General features: G+C 37.8%; 1 protein-coding gene and 1 pseudogene across 1 annotated transcript in view; one reads left to right on the forward strand and one right to left on the reverse strand.

The window, feature by feature from the left end:
* Nucleotides 1–17538, reverse strand: part of NEXMIF (neurite extension and migration factor) — a 210467-nt gene that overhangs the window by 159859 nt on the left and 33070 nt on the right. The window lies entirely within an intron of this gene.
* Nucleotides 105–4156, forward strand: LOC132658826 (EP300-interacting inhibitor of differentiation 1-like; annotated as a pseudogene).

Raw genomic sequence — 17538 nt, forward strand, 5'->3', positions numbered from 1 at the left:
AATAAAATTTCCATTCCCATTCCATTACAAAAGCAAGATTATGATCATTTATACCTAAAAAAAACATAAAGAGGTGGAAAAGAAATGCCTTACAGGGAGGTTGAGCTGCTTGCACTATGTCTGAAATGAATGAGCTGTTTGAGCTCTATGAGGAGAGCAACAACCTGCAGATGGATGTGGTGCCTGGTGAGAGCGACCTTCCACATATGGAGGTAAGCAGAGGGAGCTGGAAGCTATCCCCAAACCCCTCCCATGCCGGGGCCCCGTTGGAGGAAGGCCCAATGCAGGAGGAGGCGGCCCAGCCAATGCAGCCCCGAGGCCTAGCTAGCTGGCCCAGCCCTGGGGAGCAGCCAGGCGAGATCACAGGCACTGATTTCCAGAGCAATGACTATCAGGAAGATAAGCCACTCAGCGGTGCAGGCTACAGTATCAGCGGCCCTTGAAGAAGCCAACAAGATGTTTCTGAGAACCTCCAGAGCCAAAGAAGCAGCTCTGGATGGCAGGTTTTAGATGCATAATGAGAAGACCCCGTTTGATCAGTTGGGTTTTATCAAAGAGCTTATTCCACTTATGGTTGTCAATCGTCTGACCAAAGAACTCGGTTGTAGTGAGATTATTGACAGAGAATAGTTAAATGCTGTTAAGAAAGGAGGATGCTGCTTGAGGAGAGACCCAGCATTCCACTGTCTTTTGGGTTCATTCCAAGTAGTTCCGTGACAATGAAAAACTTGATCTTTTTTTTTTTTTTGCAGAGTAGAATAAGGTAGTGACTGCACAGTTAAGACAAAGGAAGAAAATTGTTAAAGAAAAGTATCTTAGTATTGTTGAATCCTGTTTTGAAGAATGTCCTTTGACACTTATGGCTTTGACGTTGTTGTTTATTCAGATTAATTTCTTTACATTGGGGGAAATATCTTTCATGTTTCACTGTAAGGAATAGCTTTGCAAGAATGTTATGACCAAGACAGACTTCCAGTACAAGAAGCCCACTGATATTAATTATATCATAATTAATGTATTAATATATCATATATTAATTATATGGGAAAAAGTAACTGATTTGTCCACCTTAGGACATGATGTCTTTGAGTTATTTGGACTGAAAGAATATTGGGAAAACTTTAAAGATTCAGCTTTGTGATCTATCCAAGCTGTGGTTATCAAAGGGTAAATTTTTAGTGTAAAATAAATCTACCGAGTATTCTTCAGTATCCCAAAGAATAATAAAGTCCCAAAAGAAGTGTGTGTCATGTGTGCTATATCTTGAAATGTGTTTCCAAGTACAACTGAGATTTTGTTTGTACATGTATCTTGATCATTTTTAAAGTTACTGTAATCTTTAATTCAAGAAAAATCATTGCCTTGAACATTTTTAAAAGTCAAAACTTAAGACACCGTTAATAAAGTTTCAAATTTAGACAGTAAAGTGTACATGAAAGTATAAAGAACACAAACTATTTCAAACATCAGTATATACTAGAGAATTTTCTGTTTCACTTGCTCTTTTTTTCATTTAACTTTACAGGCAAAAGACTCTGGTTGAACTTCATAATGTAAAAACTGTTAAGTGAAAATTGTCCAGTAAAAGAAAAGCCCTACATCTAAAAAAAGACACTATGAACAACACTTAAAACTTTTTAATCTGCCCAGAAATCCACCTCAGTATCTGAAGTTTCTCTCTGTCTCCTCCTCTAATTAAGTTTGTTTTTTGGTTATGCACCAGCATTCAAGATAATAAAAGTTTCTTTTTCTGTGTAAAAAAGAAAGAAAGAAAGAAAGAAAACTGATGCTAAGCCTGTCATACTCTGGCAATAATTAATACTGATCTATAGGCATGTGAACTAATTAAAAAGGTACTGTCCATTTCATTTATATATATTTGCTATAAAAGTTTCATAACTTTAATGAAGACTCATTCCAGATGACTTTTAACCTTATGGATTTAGGGTTTCAGGAAAATAATTCAAGTATATACATGTATACATATAGTTCAAAACAGCTTGTGATATAGTACCTTGAGAGGTAAAAGGGAAATAGACATTTAGACAAACAAGGACATCATTGTTCACATTACTAAGGAAAGCTTCATGGAAGTATAGTTCAGTTTTTCAATACAATTCAGGTAATATCTAGGCATGTATCATTTAGCACCTACAGTAAGTATCAAGGCACCATTGCTTAGTGCCATGTAAGATTTCAAAAGAAACAAAACAAGGTCTCTATCTTCTCAGCATGTATAATTTGGTTAACGAGGATAAGAATGGTAAAGATTTCATTTGTCAGAGGTGAAAGATGAGTAGTTCACAGGTGGATAGAATAGTATGGACCTGGGGGGAGGGGAAGAGGCAGAAAAAGGCAAGAACATAACAAATGAAGAACAAGTCATCCAAAAGCAGGATATGTGACATTTAACCATTTAGAAGTGTTATAAAACTGAAAGGCTTCAAACTGAAACACCTAATCTGTTAGATCTCTAAAGTACAATGGATATAGTGCTGAAAAACACTAAGTTAAAGCTACAGAAAAAAAAGCTACAGAATTCTGTTAGATAGCAAATTTATATTGAATAAACTAAAATTAGATAAGGATTAAAATTAGTTTTAAAAGGCATTTTTACACAAATAAAAAATGGACCAATTATAACCAGATTTTTACTGGTTAAGATAATTTACAAAGGGACAGGTAGGTTATGGTACCATAGGTAAGTAGATTATGGAAGACTCCATACCCAAGGCAGTCATAAGCTTCAGGCCATTAATGTGTGTGCATACTGGGGGGAGGCAGGTAAGACAATGAAGGGTGCAAAAAACATTGGGAGGGCTAGGTTACAACACTGGCAAATGGTCTGATGTGCTAGAAAATAACCACTTCAAATTAATATTGGGGGAGTGGAATATTCAAGAAGATAACTGAGGGCCAAAGGAATGAAAGTAGAAAGATCTCTCTCATAGACTTTGCCATCAAGACAGATTTTTGTTTTAGGAAAGTTATCAGACATTCATAACACTAATTGATTTTCACAAAGAAGTAGATAGATGAGGTCTCTTTGGGAAACGTCTGCTACATTTTGGCTTGGAAAGAAAAGATCTTTGCTAGTGCACCTGGGTTCCTTTATACAAAATTTAATTAATATCTCTTAGAAGGAAAGCTCACTGTGGTCCCCAGCTATTTTGTGAAGCTCCTCACTCAGGTATGCTGTGACAAATTAAACCTGAGCAAATGGTATCTGTCATGTGTTTAGTACCAAAGGGATAGCAGTCAGAAGAGGAAGGAGATAGGTTTGAGATATTAAACTAAAAGAGAGAAACAGAAGAATGCCATTAACTAGGAAGATTCTCCAAATATACCTGAATCCTGAGGGCTACATATCTCTCTTTTTGCTAACCTGATGACTTTTTTGGATCTGGGGTGGGAGGTTTCAGAATGAAGAAATAGAGAGTTTTCTAGGCTACCATTTAAGTCAATCTTTTGAAACATTATTCCTAGAAAAATTACTATGGCTCTTCTTTCTTATGAACTTGCAAGCAAATAGGGGGATCCATTTAAGAGACAAAAGAGATATCACAACTGAATGTAGTAAATGAACCTAGAATGGATCCTGAATTAGCAAAAAAAGTAATGGATATTATTGGGTCAATTGACAAAAAAGAAATACAGAAGATGAAGTATTATCTCAATGTTAAGTTTACTAGACTGTGATTATTTAAGAGAATTTTTTTATTCTTTAGAAACATACACTAAAGTAGCTAGGTTAAGGAGACATGATGTATGCAAGCTATTTTAAAATGGAAAAAGATTATGCACATGCATGAGAAACAGTGATAAAAAAGTGAGGCAAATATTAACAATAACTGAATCTAGATAAAGGGTATACAGGTATTCTTTGTATTATTTTTTGCAAAATTTCTATAAACTTGAAATTATTTAAAAGGACTATTCACTTCTCCATCAACAACAGAAAAGTCATATATTGAGGAATTCAGAGTGACATCAGCAGGAATGATAAAATCTCAGAATAATCCCTTCCTTCATCCAACCAGTGAGATCACTGGCAAATACTGTTATTAATCAAGATTTTTGGAACTTGGAAAATTAACCAAAGTCTTGCAGCAATCCAGGAAGTGTTATTTAAAAAACTAAAAATAGAGTTACCATGCGATCCTTAAATCCCACTCCTGGGTATATATCCAGAGAAAACTATAATTTGAAAATAAACATGCACCCCAATGTTCACTGCAGCACTGTTTACAATAGCCAAAACATGGAAGCAAACTAAACGTTCATCAATAGACGAACAGGCAAAAATGTGGTGTATATATATATATATATATATATATATATATATATATATACACACACACACACACATACATACATATACATACACACACACACACACACATATATATAATGGAATATTACTCAGCCATAAAAAAGAATGAAATAAGATCATCTGCAGTAACATGGATGATCTAGAGATTATCATACTAAGTGAAGAAAACCACACATTAGAAAGACAAATATCTTTTTTTTATTACATTTTTCATTTTGTGTTGGAGTATAGCTGATTAAGAGTGTTGTGATAGTTTCAGGTGGACAGCAAAGGGAGACAAATATGATATTGCTTATATGTGGAACCTAAGAAAAAGACACAAATGAACTTATTTACAAAACAGAAATAGACACACAGGCATAGAAAGCAATCTTCTGGCTACCAAAGGGGAAAAGGGGAAGGGATAAATTAGGAGGTTGGGATTAACATATATATAGTACTATATATAAAATAGATAAGGAACAAGGACAGGGAACCAGACTTAACATTTTGTAATAACCTATAAGGGAAAAGAATCTGAAAAATACTTATATATGTATATATCACTGTGCTGTATACCTGAAACTAACATAATATTGTAAATCAACTATACTTCAATTTTTTTAAAAAAGAGGTAGAAATGAAAATCCAGCAAACATTTATTCAAGAAAAATGGCAGTATCTCAGTAAGACTGAGATTTGGTACTTTTTAAATTTTTTAGTTTTTAAATCCATCAACAGATGAATGGATAAAGAAGTGGTGGTACATATATACAATGGAATATTACCCAGTAATAAAAAAGGGATGAAATTGAGTCAGTTATAGTGATGTGGATGAACCTACAGCCTGTCATACAGAGTGAAGTAAGTCAGAAAGAGAAAAACAAATGTCATATATTAATGCATATATATGGAATCTAGAAAAGTGGTACTGATGAACCTATTTGCAGGGGAATAATAGAGACATGAACCGTGAACTTCCTGATGTTCAAGCTGGTTTTAGAAAAGCCAGAGGAACCAGAGATCAAATTGCCAACATCCGCTGGATCACTGAAAAAGCAAGAGAGTTCCAGAAAACATCTATTTCTGCTTTATTGACTATGCCAAAGCCTTTGACTGTGTGGATCACAATGAACTGTGGAAAATTCTGAGAGAGATGGGAATGCCAGACCACCTAACCTGCCTCTTGAGAAATCTGTATGCAGGTCAGGAAGCAACAGTTAGAACTGGACATGGAACAACAGACTGGTTCCAAATAGGAAAAGGAGTGTGTCAAGGCTGTATATTGTCACCCTGCTTGTTTAACTTATATGCAGAGTACATCATGAGAAGTGCTGGACTGGAAGAAACACAAGCTGGAATCAAGATTGCTGGGAGAAATATCAATAACCTCAGATATGCAGATGACACCACCCTTATGGCAGAAAGTGAAGAGGAGCTAAAAAGCCTCTTGATGAAAGTGAAAGACGAGAGTGAAAAAGTTGGCTTAAAGGTCAACATTCAGAAAACGAAGATCATGGCATCCGGTCCCATCACTTCATGGCAAATAGATGGGGAAACAGTGGAAACAGTGTCAGACTTTATTTTGGGGGGGGGGCTCCAAAATCACTGCAGATGGTGATTGCAGCCATGAAATTAAAAGACGCTTACTCCTTGGAAGGAAAGTTATGACCAACCTAGACAGCATATTCAAAAGCAGAGATATTACTTTGCCAACTAAGGTCCGTCTAGTCAAGGCTATGGTTTTCCAGTGGTCATGTATGGATGTGAGAGTTGGACTGTGAAGAAGGCTGAGCACCGAAGAATTGATGGTTTTCAACTGTGGTGTTGGAGAAGACTCTTGAGAGTCCCTTGGACTGCAAGGAGATCCAATCAGTCCATTCTGAAGGAGATCAACCCTGGGATTTCTTTGGAAGGAATGATGCTAAAGCTGAAACTCCAGTACTTTGGCCACCTCATGGGAAGAGTTGACTCATTGGAAAAGACTCTGATGCTGGGAGGGATTGGGGGCAGGAGGAAAAGGGGACAACAGAGGATGAGATAGCTGTATGGCATCACTGACTCGATGGACATGAGTCTGAGTGAATTCCGGGAGTTGGTGATGGACAGGGAGGCCTGGCATGCTGCGATTCATGGGGTTGCAAAGAGTCGGACACAACTGAGCGACTGAACTGAAGTGAACTGAATAGAGACACAGATATAGCGAATGAACTTGTGGACACATTGGGGTAAAAAGAGGGTGGGACAAACTGAAAAAGCAGCATTGACATATGTATACTACAATGTGTAAAATAGATAGCTAGTGGGAAGCTGCAGGAAAGCACAGGGAGCTCAGCTCAGGGCTCTGTGATGACCTAGAGGGGTGGAATGGCAGGGATGGGAGGCAGACTCAAGATAGACAGGATATGTGTATACATATGGCTGGTTCTCACTGTTGTACAGCAGAAATTAACACAACATTGTAAAGCAATTTTATTCCAATAAAAATATTTTAAAAAGGAAATCTCAGTCCAATCATTAGCTCAGCATTAAGCTAGCCAATCAGAGACTTAAGTGGCCAAGTACAAAAAAGAGTACAGACTCTACAGATTAATTCAGAAAATAAACAAATACAACAGACCCTGAGAAGGTAATAGAGGATCTGATTTCCAAATACGCCACTGTATTACTTAAAACATCCAGTTTCAACAACAACAATAACAACAACAAAAAAATCATTACCAAAAGCCAAGAAAGTATGACCCATACACAGGATAAAAAGTAAAGCAATCTATAGAAACTGTTCCTGAGGCAGCTCAAATGTTGAATTTAATAGACTTTAAATTGGTTATTATAAGTATTTTTCATGAGCTAAAGTAAATAATATCTAAACTAAAGGAAAGTATGAGAACAATATCTCACCAAATAGAGAATGTCAATATGACATAAAAATTATGAAATGAACCAAACAGAAATTCTGAAACTGAGAACTAAAAATGAAGTGTAAAGTTCACTAGAAGAGCAAGATTGCACATTTGAGCAAGAAGAAGAAAGACTCAATTAACTTACTGCTACTGCTGCTAAGTTGCTTCAGTCATGTCCAACTCTGTGCGACCCCATAGATGGCAGCCCACCAGGCTCTCCCATCCCTGGGATTCTCCAGGCAAGAACACTAGAGTAGGTTACCATTTCCTTCTCCAATGCATGAAAGTGAAAAGTGAAAGTGAAGTTGCTCAGTCATGTCCTACTCTTAGCGACCCCATGGACTACAGCCTACCAGGCTTCTCTGTCCGTGGGATTTTCCAGGCAAGAGTACTAGAGTGGAGTGCCATTGCCTTCTCCGCAATGAACTTGAAAATAGGTGAATTTTGGATTAACATGTCTAAGGAAAAGAAAGATCAAAAAATGAAGAAAAATGAACAGAGCCTTACAGATCTGAGAGACACCAACATACACATGATGGGAGCCCAAGAAGAAAAGACAGTACAAAGGGGGCAGAGAGAATATTTGAAGAAATACTGGCCAAAATCTTTCCAAATTTGATGAGAAACGTTAATCAACACATCCAAAAAGCTCACAAATTCCAAGTAGGATAGACTCAAAGAGCTCTGCAGCTAGACATATTATAACCTGTGAAAAATTCATCAGGATTATTTTATTTAGATGTTGGCATAGAAATGGAAGGGAAAAGGCTAGTGAGAAGAAAGGGAAGAGAAAATTCAGGGGGAAAAGTTAGAATTTTAGATGATTGTTTATCATTCAAAGATCAGGGCTGTAGTATTTAGTATGTGAAAAAATCAGGGAAGTAAATTTCAGGAAAGCCATATAAAGAATATACAGTAAAGAACACTCCCATTTCAAGAATGTAGTGGCATTTAGAATAGTGGTCTGATAATGTGCCATTGCTCAACACTGGTCATAATATCTAGAGACTACATAATTGAACTATTGGTCATCCATAGTTGCTTCCCTTGCACATATTGGATATTTTATCTTCTTTTTAATCCCACTTTGACTTCCCATAATCTAATGACATGTAGGTGAAGCTCATTTTTTTAAAAAAAATCACAATAATATACTATAAAACTCAACAGAAAAAACGTAAATCATTTGATACTTGGGATTATTTGTACCATCACTTTTCTCCTTTGTCATAGAAATAGAGAAACAACCATATATTGATATTCAAATAGATTCTCTTTTATCAAACCAAGAAAATATCTTCAACATTATGCATCACTGTTGAACTGTATCATATATGTTAATAGCTGAAGGCTCAACTACAACTCCTGACCTTCAGGAACTTAAGTGACCTCCCAATGCAGAAACCCCACACAAACTCAGAGGGGCAGCAAAGGAGGAGGAATGGAAATCAAACATTACTTCCCAAGGAAGTCCACAGACTAAACTCCCACTTCCATCAGCAGAACTCAGAATTCAGCATTGTGACATCCATGAATCTCATCTGACATAATGAGGATGGCCTAAGAGAAGAGGAAAGGAGGGAAACTGAAAAGGGCCAGGTTTTCGGGACTTTACCAACACTTGCTCTTGGTACAACATTTGGTCATTCCCAGAGCCCCACCCCTGTGTTACAAACCTTAGCCTTTTGCACACTGTAGGTAGAGGTTTTACAAGAATTTGCAATCCCTTCAGGGCTACACCAAAGGAATTCTTACTCCAGTCTTTGTTTCTACTCAAACACCAGCTCTGTGATAAAGCCTAAAAGAATGAGCTTCATTCATTACCTATAATGTCAAAATCGAAAAGGTTAATCACAATTAGTCAATGGAAATAAGGAGCAGATAAGAACTTATCTATCACACAAATGAAAGGGCTCTGAATTGAAGCCCACATACAAAATGACAAACACATACCCAGATGCTCTGGCATCCCTTCTGTACACCAAATGGCTGCACTCCTTCCTCCCATGTACACTGCTCTCTCCTTGGATCCTGCATGTGCACAACTGCAGTGCCTGGGTTCATCACAGTATCTTTTTATGTGTAAGACTGTTGGGGGAAAGCCTAGGCAATCATCACAAGTGCCTCCCCCCACTTTTCCTCTCAGTTCAATCTAAAAGAAAGAATCCAATCTGTCCTAAAATCCCAGGAGCACCTCTTAAGACAGCTTCTAGGCACTTCCAGCCAGATTTGTATCCTAAAACTGACAGCAGCCCCTGATGCCTGCTCTACAAGTAGGAATTGAGGCATATGAAGTCCGGGAATCACGAGTCAGAAGTGAGACAGAGACAAAGAGACATATCCAGGCAAGCGTTGGCAGGTAATTCTGGTCCTCAGATATGCACTGTATCTACAAACCCAGAGGAACCCAGTACCTCGAGTGAATGTCCCTTTAAGTTCAACATGATGCACACTCATTTCTTCACAGTATAGTGATACTATTCAGGTGCTCTGAGAGTCTTTCCTATATTTACTTCCATGGATAACCCCCAACATACACACATGTATAGTACATGAGTGTCCGCATGCACATACACAAAGAGAAAGAAAGACAGCAAATACGGGGGAAAAAGCAGAGACCAAATCAAAACAACTTCTATCAGACCCAGGCTCTTCACCTAGATTAGAGTTTCTCAAGATGGCCACTGCTAATATCATGAGCCAGATAATCTTTTGTCATGGGCAAGGGGAGTGGGTGGCAATGGCAAGGCTCTCTCATCAATTGAATAAGGTTTAGAAGCATCCCTGCCCTGTTCCCATTAGATGCCAGTAGCAATCCCTCCACCAAGTTATGACCAGAAATGTCTTGAGACATTGTTAAATGTCTGAAATGGCAAATTTTTCCTCTTTCCTCTTGAAGATCACCAACTTAGACCAAAAGGGTTTGCCCAGCATGGCTCCAACCAGTGCGCAAATTGCCACATTACAAAAATATATGCAAGATTAACTAGTCAATCCTTTTAGCAGAGAGTCAGGGAGGCTAGAGATTTTCATAACCAGAAGTCCCTTTCAACAAAAAGAAAGTATCCCTGCCACCTAGTAATGAGCCTCCTCTATGACAGCCTATTCTAAGATTGTCTTGGCTTTCTTCTGACAACTTCCCACATGGTGTTCAAGCACCAAGTGACCCAGTGGGCCTCTCCACATGTGATTTCCTGCTAAATAATTTTCCACAATTGCTCTGTCAGCAAATTTTCATATTTGTCAAGCAAATTAATATAGATGTGAATATATATATATTTCCATTTCCAAAAATAACAGGAAAGGAATTAGACTAGAGAACTGATGGGCTTCTGGTTCAAGATGGTGTAGAAGAAAGACGCAGTCCTCCTGTGAGAACAACCAAAATCACAACTAACTATTGAATAACCATAAACAGGAGGACACTGGAACCCACCAAAAAAATATATCCCGTGTCCAAAGACAAAAAAGCTGCAACGAGATGGTATGAGGGGTGCAATCATAATAAATCATATCCCATACACCAGGTGGGTGATGCACAAGCTAGAGAACAATAATATCAAGAAAGTTCTCCCACTATTGTGAAGGTTCTGAGCTTCCCAGCCTGGGGAACCAGCAAAGGGACTGAGAAGTCTCCAGGGAATCTGACTTTGCAGGCCAGTGGGATTTGATTTCTACAGGACTTGGGGACACAGAAACTCCACTCTAGGAGGGCATGAACAAAATCATGAGTGGACAAAGACCAGGAGAAAGGAGCAGTGACCCACAGGACACTGAACCAGACCTACTTGCTAGTTTTGAAGGGTCTCTGTGGAGGCATGGGTCAGCAGTGGCTCCCCATGGGATGGAGGAACTGGCATCAGCAGTCCTGGAAGGGGCCCCTTGGTGTAAGTCTTCTTGCAGGTCACCATTAACCTTTCTATAGATCTGGCAGACTCCAGGGTTGAGTTACCTCAGGCCAAACAACTAACATGGAGGGAGCACAACCCCACCCATCAGCAGATAATTGGATTAGAGCTCTGACCATGAAATTAAAAGAAGCTTACTCCTTGGAAGAAAAGTAATGACCAACCTAGATAGCATATTGAAAAGCAGAGACATTACTTTGCCGACTAAGGTCCATCTAGTCAAGGCTATGGTTTTTCCAGTGGTCATGTATGGATGTGAGAGTTGGACTGTGAAGAATGCTGAGCACCAAAGAATTGATGCTTTTGAACTGTAGTGTTGGGGAAGACTCTTGAGAGTCTCTTGGACTGCAAGGAGATCCAACCAGTCCATTCTGAAGGAGATCAGCCGTGGGATTTCTTTGGAAGGAATGATGCTAAAGCTGAAACTCCAGTACTTTGGTCACCTCGTGCGAAGAGTTGACTCATTGGAAAAGACCCTGATGTTGGGAGGGATTGGGGGCAGGAAGAAAAGAGGACAACAGAGGATGAGATGGCTGGATGGCATCACTGACTTGATGGACGTGAGTCTGAGTGAACTCCAGGAGATGGTGATGGACAGGGAGGCCTGGTGTGCTGCGATTCATGGGGTTGCAAAGAGTTGGACATGACTGAGCGACTGATCTAATCTGATCTGATCTGAGCCCTGCCCACTAGAACAAGACCCAGTTTTTCCCACCATCAGCCCCTCCCATCAGAAAGCTTACAGAAGGCTCTTAGCTTTATCTACCAGAAGGCAGACAGAAGCAAGAAGAAACACAATCCAACAGCAGCTAGAATGAAAACCACATCACAGAAAGTTAATTAGAATGAAAAAGCAGAGAGTTATATCCAGATGAAAGGACAAGATAAAACCCCAGAAAAACAACCAAGTGAAGTGGAGATAGGCAACGTTCCAGAAAAAGAATTCATAATAATGATAATGAAGATGATCCAGGGTCTTAGAAAAAGAATGGAGGCAAACATTGAGAAGATGCAAGAATTACTTGCCAAAGACCTACAGGAACTAAAGAACAAACAAACAGATGAACAATACACTGGAAGCAATCAATAGCAAAATAATTGAGGCAGAAGAATCGACAAGTACCTGGGAGGAGAGAATGGTGGAAATCATTGCCGCAAAACAGAATATAGACAAAAGAATGAAAAAAAAATGAAGACAGTCTAAGGGACCTCTGGGACAACATTAAATGCACCAACATTCGCATTATAGGGGTCCCAGAAGGAGAAGAGAGAGAAAAAGGATCCAAGAAAATGTTTGAAGAGATAATAGCTGAAAACTTAACTAACATGGGAAAAAAAATAGTCTACTAAGTCCAGGAAGCACAGAGAGTCCCAGGCAGGATAAACCCAAGGAGGAACACACCAAGACACATAATAATCAAACTGACAAAAATTAAAGACAGAGGTAAAATACCGAAGTAACAAGGGAAAAATGACAAATAACTTACAAGAGAACTCCCATAATGTTATCAGCTGATTTTTCAACAGAAACTCTACAAGCCAGAGGGAATGAATGGCAGGATATATTTAAAGTGATGAAAGGGAAGAACCTACAACCAAGAATACTCTACCCAGCAAAACTCTTGTTCAGATTTGACAGAGAAATCAAAAGCTTTCCAGACAAGCAAAAGTTAAAAGAATTCAGCACAACTAAACCAGCTTTACAACAAATGGTAAAAGAACTTCTCTAGGCAGGAATCAAGACAAGGAAATGATCTTACCCAAAATAAACCCCAAACAATTAAAAAGATGGTAATAGGATCATATATATGGATAATTACCTTAACTGTAAATACATTAAATACACCACCAAAAGACATAAATTGGCTGGGTGGATGAGAATGGTTGTATGTATGCACTTCCACTTACCACATCACTCTACTTAACCCCCCAAACTGTATGTAATTATTTTATACCATTAGGTTAAATATGTTTCCATTATGGCTTGCAATTATAATATCTTTTTTTTTTTTTTGGTCTAGCTATTGATTGTGAAAACTGATAAACATCTCTTACTATTGTGATTATGTAACTCTTATTCACTTAATACTGTTGTATCAGGATTGGTCAACAGAAGATAATAGAATTCTATATCACTAAAAAACAATTACTGACTCAATGGACGTGAGTCTGAGTGAACTCCGGGACTTGGTGACGGACAGGGAGGCCTGGAGTGCTGCAGTTCATGGGGTCACAAAGAGTCGGACATGACTGAGTGACTCAACTGAACTGAACTGAAAAAACAATTATTTAATAGAAAAACTTGTAATCACTTTTTAAAATCCAGATGCATAAGAGAATTATCTTGGAATTTTTTGAATAATGCAAATAAATACCCAAGTATTGCTTTTTTTTCTCCAAAGCTCCAGATATGTTTCTAATGAGCAATCATGTTTAAAAACAACTGGACTATATGATGATGTTTTACTTTCATCTAGTTTGTTTCACTTCTTCTATTTCATATTCAGTGCTCCCATTTCATCTAGTTTATGTTTTCCAATTTCTCCATCTCTTTTTTGTTGTTTTTGTTCTTTCTCAAGCCTTTATCAAGCATAATAGAAAAGCTTTTGCATACACATATGTATTATGTGTAATATGCATATTTTAGAAAGTTATGAGTTTTTGCTTAGCAATAAAATTCATGACATTTTGATTCCACTTGTTTGACTTAGCATGAACAGAATGCTAGATTTCTAATTTATATTCACTCAAAACTTTGACATAGTTCTATGTATTTTGGCACTTAGTATTACTGCTAAAAGCCTAGAAAATTCATCTTAGTGATTTTTAAAAAATTGAATGGGCTTGAAACTTCTAATTCTGAGAATATAAAAAATACTATGCTGTAAAAACTAGGAAATTAACACGTGATACAGTATTATTAACTAAAGTACAGGTTTTGTTCAAATTTCATGAAAAAAGATTCTTTAAAAGAAATTTCTAGCTATTAAAATGGACTGAGCTGATAGTTGCACTTCTCTGTAAATATACTAACAGCCACTGTATACTTTAAATGACTGGTATGGTATGTGTTTTATATCTAAATGAAGCTTTTTTAAAAAAGAACTGATGATGAGTTAAGTGTAGTGGAGCTTATTTATCTAAAAAACCTTACTGGCTCTATCTTCAGCTAGCTGTTTGGTCATGAACTAGAATGGGCTAATAATCCACGCTCTGCTTATCTACTGAGGTGTGGAGAGGATCAAATGAGATAATGAATGTGAAAGTACCTTGAAAATACAAAGCCCCATACAGTTATGTTTATTATTTCCACTAATTTCCAGGTTTGCAAAACTGAGAGGAAGAAATAAGCTCTCATGAGGCAGGATTGTATATTCTAATTCCCAGGGCCATAGTGGAAAGGTAGAAAAGAATGGGATGGGAAAACAACTTACTGGGCTTTTTGAAAATGAAATCCACAGTGAGATGGATGGATGCCAAGTACTAACATCAGATGGTAAAAGATTTCCTGTAGTTAGGGCACAGAAATGTTAAATATCAAATGGGCATGGGAAGCAAAATTATAAAGGAAACATCATTTTACTTAAAACTTTAAGTCCTCTAAATTTCAAAAATCATTCTCTCTCAAACTGTGTGCCTTGAAACACAAGTATTTCTCAAAATATGAATACTAATAGATGTTTTCAGAAAATGAGTTTAGGAGAAGTTTCAACTATAGAGTCACAGTATACATAAACAGAAAGACTCGGAAGATATGTAGTAAAAAAATTATTCTATTTTGTTTAACCCATTATATCCTTTAACATATCTGATCTGAGAACCCTATCTCTAAATCTATCTATCTTTCTTTCTGTTTCTGTCAAGATCAGACTGAGAAATGTAACACTCAAAGGATTTCAGAATCAAAATGGACTATGAATCAGTAAGGTGATTGCTGAGCATAAATGTGATAGCATGTATAAAAATACAAGCCAGAATGATGAATCCATCTTCCCAGAGCACTGATCAAATTTTTCCTAAGGTAGTACATCTAGTTCTGGGCTCCCAAAGGCCGTGAAACAGACAGAGCTAAAAAAGACAATGCAATACAATATTGTAAAGTAATTAACCTCCAATTAAAGTAAATAAATTTATATTAAAAAAGAAAAAAAAGACAACGAATGTGATGAAATTCATTAAAAGAATGAGTTGAAAGATCTATGTTATGTACAAATCAGAGACAGCAGAAGGATAATTTAATAAGAAAAGAGGGAGCAACAAGGAATGTTCAGTGTACAGCTATAACCAAAGACACACTGCTCTTGAGTCTGCTTCAGTTTCCTTGTCACTGTCAGCCTGCTGCAGGTCCTTTCTGACTCAATTTTTCTCTTTTTCTACCACAGGTGTACTCAGTTTCCTCCTCTGTTCCTCAGCTCGCTATACTACACATTCCAGTTCTTGTCCCACAGCTGCCTGCCCCCATCTAGTTGCATGCCAGATGACTTGATCCAATCCTAGGTCTCAGATCCTAGACCTACGTATCTCTCCTGTACTTCACAGGAGAGGTATATGTTGCATGTGAGGAAGATATTCCTAACAGAGTGGGTGTAGGATATAGGGTTTCATGAACAGTATTAAAAGTGAATACCCATCTACCTTTTTAATTAGGTGCAATTTTATTTTGAGGAAAGAACACAAACTATAGAAGAATAGAAGCCAAGCGAGACCAAGAAAATCCAGAATCTACCTTTTACAGCAGTTGGAAATTGGCAACTAGACTGAAAAAAACATGAGTGGAGTCAAAAACAGGAACTCTAAAGAGTCCTAGACAAAAATTAAAAAGGGAAACCCCAATATTAAATAATGTAGCTGTTCCCAAAAACACATCAGTTGAATTATGTACATGTTCACAAACTTATTCTTGATTACTAGGTTAGAAAGACATTTTATTCCTTTTCCAAAAATTCTCAACAGAACCTCCAGCCACAAGGACAAACTCATCTTCCACTGCAACATTTGAGGATTTCCAAATTTGGAAACTAAATGTTCAACTCTTTCAGGCCATATGGCATAGGGACAGTGACTGAATACTCAGTGGCTAACTGTGAAGCCACAAGAGATGGTGAGAAATGTGACCATAGCCAGCTTTTTAAGCTTTGACCCTGCTTGCCAAACCAAAGAGCAGCACAGGGTAGGGGAACAAGCCAAACAGTGGCAAATCTACACACCGAAACTGAATCTTGCAGTATCCTTTCTGCCAGAGCCACAAAGTAAATAAGGAGAGAGAAAAAAAAAATCCCTTTCTCAAAACAGACCTAGAGTGGGTGTGTGGCTTCAATCCGACAGTCTCATTTTACTTCAGTGCTTTTGGGCAGAGTGGGGAGGAAGAAAGGAGAGAGAGGAGGAGGTGAGAGAAAAAACACAGCCATTTTTGTAAATTAAATTTCAGAATCTTTTCATTATGCAGCTTCGACTCATTGAGTTTTTTTTCTTCCAGCCCCCTCCTCCTCCTTCCTTAAAACTCTTGCTCCATTCACTACCCACTCCTTCATGAACACACACACACACACACACACACACACGTACACACACACACTGTTGCCCTTGATATGAATCAAAGCAGACAGAGCAGCTCTGCCTCAGTACTTGCCTCTAACCAGGGATGTAAACAATATTCAGGAGGTTTTTTGGCCTTTAGAAGGGTTTTAACAATAATGGTGCATTTCCACTTTCACTTAGAAAAAGCTGAAAGGAAACTAAAAGTTTTAGTAGGTACAAATATTGTACTTCTTCTACATCAGTAAATAATGCCAACATGGAAGAATGGCAGTGTGTGGCAACATACTGAATGATGCTATTTCTGGTAATCCTCCAGCAAAAGCCTTTGTGAAGTTTTACGCCATTAATCACATTAAATTGACCTCTGAGGGCCAGGACATAATGTTCTATTATTGTTGTGTGTTTGTTTGTTTTTACCATTTAATACCTCTCATTTTAAAGCTTAAGCTTAACTTAAACAGGGGATGATGCAGGAAAAAAGCAAGCAATTTGAAGTTTGACTTGATGAATCTGTCCAGGAAACAGTATGACATTTGGACACAGATGCTTAGGTCTCTGGCCAAAAAGAAATTATTGATGTGACGCATAAGACTGGGGAGTCTAGGGAGTCTAGGGCTTCCATTTTGAATTAATCAAGCTGTGTTCTTTAGACATTTGATTGATTTATTCTAATTCTCAAAAATGGCTGCTGTTCCCCTCACCTTCCAAAGCCCAACCTAGAGTGACATGGTGAAAAATAGCACAGAAACCTGCATGTTCACAAGCTGGGCTAGTACAAAACATTTCCCCAGGTCAGCAGCATTTGCATGTACAAGGAGCTATTTTGAGGGAAGTTTTACTAAGTCCTAAATGTGTATTTTTTTTTCTCAGAAATTCT

The sequence above is a fragment of the Ovis aries genome, chromosome X (genome assembly GCF_016772045.2).
Source record: "Ovis aries strain OAR_USU_Benz2616 breed Rambouillet chromosome X, ARS-UI_Ramb_v3.0, whole genome shotgun sequence".
Classification (NCBI taxonomy): domain Eukaryota; kingdom Metazoa; phylum Chordata; class Mammalia; order Artiodactyla; family Bovidae; genus Ovis; species Ovis aries.